The sequence below is a fragment of the Eptatretus burgeri genome, chromosome 15 (assembly GCF_056783735.1).
Source record: "Eptatretus burgeri isolate ZD-2024b chromosome 15, Ebu_testis_v1, whole genome shotgun sequence".
NCBI classification, from domain to species: Eukaryota; Metazoa; Chordata; class Myxini; order Myxiniformes; family Myxinidae; genus Eptatretus; species Eptatretus burgeri.
In genome coordinates this window covers 61,055,229-61,060,228 of record NC_140975.1, presented here as the reverse complement: position 1 = coordinate 61,060,228, position 5,000 = coordinate 61,055,229, and the positions used below count along the sequence as shown (strand labels likewise).

The following is a 5,000-nucleotide window of genomic DNA, read 5'->3' as shown; positions in this document are numbered from 1 at the left end:
AAGATCCGATTGGTCATCTACTATAAATAAGATGTCCCATGTGTGAATGCCAAAAGGCAGCATTCAAAGAAATCAAAAATTCCTTGAACGTCTCATTCCAGACCGAGTATAGCCATATATATGTATATGTATATGTATATATATATATATATATATATATATATATATATATATATATATATATATATATATATATATATATATATATATATATATATATATCCCATCAGACATTTATGACATCTTAGACTCTGCAATGACAATACACTGAACGAACTTGTTTTGCAACGACCGCGACCGTGTACATAAATTCGAAATATTTTACTTAAGCGTTCACACCTTGACAGACGTTTTAATGATATGCCATTGTTCATATACAGCATCTCAAATCTATCATCCGTTTCTTTGTGTAATATTTTGGTTCCACACAGTGTTACTTTAAATAATAGCATTTTAGTTTTTGAATATATAACCAATTATATAATTTCTAATCCAATTTTTCTGAACTCTTGTTATCAATTTTCAACAATGTCTTTTGTATATCATCGTCTGATAATTAATCTGCACGAGATTACAGCTTTATGAAAGGTTTAGCGTTTTGCTTTATTCATCCCTACTTTTTGGATTGAGTTACAAAATTGTACTAAACAGTAGGCATAGCAATACATTAATCGTGATTCTTATAACACCTCATTGGTGTGGCCTTCGAAAATATGACTGGATGTGATTTTAGGCCAAAGTGATTTCTTCTTTTCTTGTAATTTCAGAGTTTATGTTGTAGAAAATAAACCTATAATATATACTTAATAATTTTCTAAAGTTGTTTATGTTGTCCTTACATGCGTTTTTGATTTGGGATGATTCTATTTTTTGTTTTACACACGTGCCTGGACCTGGTAAATATTGACGATGTCCTGATAAATCTGTTAAATATCTCTACAGGGGCATTACCCTAGACCATTGGTTCCCAACTCTTTTGAGTGGGTGGAATTCTTCTGTGAATCCCAAAAAAAATTCAGACCACCATGTATGATTACATAGTGACATACAGCCACATCATGCAGAGGTTAGGGTTAGGATTTGATTCCATGATGAGCAGAAAGAACCACGGCCTTCCACAATTTGTTCTTTCTGAGTGCAACGAGTCAGTGTGTGATGTCATTTGGCGGTGCGGGGAGGCTAATGTTATATTTTATTTTTCATGCGGACCCCCGCACCATGGCCTTGCGGACCCCTACAAGGGTCTGCAGACCTCAGGTTGAGAACTACTGCACAAGACTGTCGCCAAAGAGGAGGCACAGGCAATGGTCACAAGGATTTTTCACATGTTCACGTGAATACTGGCGGTGCACAGCAATGCTTCTCTCTCCATGGTTTTATTAGCAGGACAAAATGCTCAACATTACAGCCAAAGGACACCTCCACTGCAAGGGTGCTGGAAACACAAAATCCTTTGCCGGCAAAAAGAGAAAGAAGCGATGGTAGAAATAAAGCATAAATGGAAGTAAGCAGGAGCCGGTTGTAATCCATCTGAACAATTAATTTACATTATCATTTTCTTTATTCTCGAACCTAAAATATTGTGTAAAGGATAAGGTCCATTTTTAAATGATTGTGATACTTTGTGTTCAATTCTTATTACTACGACTACTACTACAACTACTACTTATTTAACAGCCCCAATTATTTCCACTGCCTTGAGGGGTCGGCCCAGGGAAAGGTGTTTTTTTTGTTGTTTTTTTTCGTGACTGGCCATGTCTGAAGTTCAAGTGAAGATGCGTTGTAATTTAGATTTGTAATTTGCAGCAGGATACCTGTGATAACCCATCTTGTCCTTGCAAAAGAGACAATAGGATCCTTTGGGTCCATCAACTACATCAGCTAATGTTAGCAGATGGGACACCCGGTTGAACGCCAATCTGAAGGGACAGAACACCTTGTGATACAACACCCTGTCTCGCAAGGGACCAATCTGACAGTTTCTGGTTGGGTGGGGAATCGAACCCAGAGTAGATGGTTCGGGGATGTGTGAACTTCCTCTGCACTATCCTATCGGACAAATGCTTAGGAAAGTAGACTAACGAAAGTAGACGACATGATGCCTAAAGAGCATAAATTGAACTATATTTTAAACTGATAAAAGTGCATTTATGAGTATCATGCTCCACCAGATTGTTTTGCATGAGATACTACTAAATATCATCAATATTATGAATGTCTCCTTTCAGATTCAAAAACAAATAACGATGTATTTTTGAAATTAATAATTTGTTTCTGGACACCTTTAACACTGTTGCAATTCTCTTCTTGTAGAACGAATGTATATATTCCGATGCATTTGTGTTACAGTATTTGTGAATATGATTAAAGATCTGATGTTCATGCAGAGCTTGCGATTAACAATCGTTTCGTGTATTTTTTTTACATTTCTCCAGTTTCTTATAGCTTTACCGGCGACACGACGACGCACAGCAGCACGTACATGGTAATGTTCTTGTTTTCAGCCCTCGCAGCTTCACAGAACAGCACTCACGAACAACACCTAATTAGCATCATGTATCAATGTGTGGTTTCTTTCTATAAAATTATACAACCACACTGCATTATGATGAGAATTCCTTCTGCTCACTGCAATTCACCGTCTCCGCCTTCCACTCGGTGTGCTTTGCAAGCTTGTGTAAAATTAGCCGGAAAATGCTTAGCGAGTGAGAGGCAGCATTCCTCATCACTATTGTGCAAACACTGTGTGCGCAGTCGCCCCCCTGCGTCTCTGGCTCACCTGAAAGGCTCCCAGAAGACGCGCAATGGATCTCTGCAGATGGTGCGCTTGAGGAGGCAGAGAGGCCTCCGCCACCAAGACTCCAGTACACGAGGGGAGGCAAGAACTGCTTAGGAACGGGCGTAGTCATAAGAACGGGCATGCGCACAAAGGGTGCCGCAATGTACGGTCAGCTTGCAAGCATTTCGTGCACTTGCACGTACCGTGCGTGAGCATCTCGTACAGACATGGACAATCCAAGTGTAAATACCTCGTACAGTCATGGACAATCCAAGTGTCAATTCCTCGTACTTGCATGCACCCCCCCCCCCACTTCCCCTTCCTCCTTGTGAGCAATCGTACCTACATACATGTTCTCTACGTGAGCACCTTGAATGCACATGCACGGAATGTGAACGAGCACTCGTATGCCACATCTGCATGGTCCCCATGGATGCACCTCCAACACGCATGCACGGTCTCGCACGATCACTCGTATGTCACTAGTGGACGGCCCTCATGTGTGCGCCTCGTGCTTGCGGGAACTGGAGAGCATATTTTAGCGAAGCACAGAGAGTTGTTTCTTTTTTGCAAGAGCACAGAGAGCTTTTGCAAAAGCACTGTTGTTTCTTTTGTGCTGGTTATTCCATGCCAAATGAGTGCCCTCTATAATTATAATAATAATTAATAATTCTTACTTTAATGGCTCAAATTAATCCCATTTACTTGTGGGGTTGAAGACAGAAGGTATGGATCGACCCTTGTCATTCACCAACCGGCTGGCCAGGCCTCACATTCGACTATAAGTGTCAGGAATTTGTAATTTGTTCAGAGTGCCGGCAATAATCCGCCTATATGACATGAAAGACATCGTGAGATCTGTAACATCCACCAAAGACAAGTGCTGGCAGATGGGTCACTCAGTTTAATGTCTATCCCAGGGACGGTACACTTTGTGAAGCAACACCTCACCCGCAAAATACCAATCTGACGGTTTATTGTCGGGTTGAGAATCAAACCCAAACTCGAGAGCTTGGAGGTACGTGCACTTCCTTGTCAGCATCAATGTCAAATATTTGTCGAGTGGAAAAAATATGTGCAGTAATTCAAACTCTAACAATAATGCTTGTAAAAAAAAAATTCTTTCTTTTTGGACAACTTGGAATATCTATGATTAAATGCGCAACTCTCTAAATTCGTTAATCACGTTTCATAAATAAATCGGTAAATGTAGTTGGTGCACTTTATTTGTTGTGCTGTTTTTTTTTTTTGGGGGGGGGGGTTGCATCGCTTGAAATATGGACCGATGAGGTTTAATCAATATGAATGTTTTCGTTTTTGGTTTCTTTGTTGAAGATATTTGCATAAACATTGGCGTTACAACCACAGGCAGCAAAGGGTCATTCTCTTTTGTGAAAGACCCCGTTAGATTCTCTAATGCAAAGCTGAACTAGTCACTTTCAATTGTTTGGGATCTTGAACTTGCATGAGACTCCTCGAGGTCTTTATTCAACATTATCCATGCTATAGACAACTTTTTCACCTTTTTGCAAAAACATATTTCTCACTGATTGTATGAATGAAGCAGGGACTTGCTGCGGTAGGACATGTCGGTAGTAATCAGTATAATGAATGTGTCATGAGAGGGTTGGTACATAAAGCTAGTACAGGGTTAAACAAACTGCGCTTGATGGGGCGAGGGGTGGGGGGAGCGTCTGCGAATGTGTCTGCTTTCGACCCCACATTTTCACCGCGGCATCCGGACGAGATGACCACGGGTAGGCTCAATCAAGCTTTGTTTGCAAGCGAGTTGAGTTTAGTCCAATGGTTTAAATTTGCGACACCCTTTGTTGTTGCGTCTGGTAAGCAATAGTTTTACATGAATGCGATTGTTTGCAAATGTCCATGAAATGTGCATTATCATCTTCCTGCACGGGTAGCCATGCTGTGCTCATCCTGCAAACAAGTTGGAAATCCTCCTCGAGGTGATACAGTAATTAGTATAAGGCCTTCCATTTAAGCTCTTGTCCTTTTTGTCTTTGAAAGCCCCAGTGACCAGCTACCTATAGTCTCTTCGTCTAATTAGCCAACCACACATTTGTGGTAACGTCTTGATGGCCGTGCATATCTTTCGTCGTAGCGTTTACATCGTGCAATATGCGGAGCGTGAGGCTAACTGCAAATTGACCATTAAATTCCCAGGAAGCACAATTCATATCACCTGGAGTATTTTATTGAAGAT

General features: G+C 40.6%; 1 protein-coding gene and 1 long non-coding RNA gene across 2 annotated transcripts in view; one reads left to right on the top strand and one right to left on the bottom strand.

Moving 5' to 3' along the window:
- Positions 1-2,403, top strand: part of LOC147012302 (forkhead box protein G1-like) — a 14,332-nt gene extending 11,929 nt beyond the window's left edge. The window contains exon 2 of the mRNA XM_085856289.1: positions 1,242-2,403. The gene's annotated coding sequence lies outside the window, so the exon portion shown is untranslated. The remainder of the gene's footprint in view (positions 1-1,241) is intronic.
- Positions 1-5,000, bottom strand: part of LOC147012300 (uncharacterized) — a 302,367-nt gene that overhangs the window by 63,199 nt on the left and 234,168 nt on the right. The window lies entirely within an intron of this gene.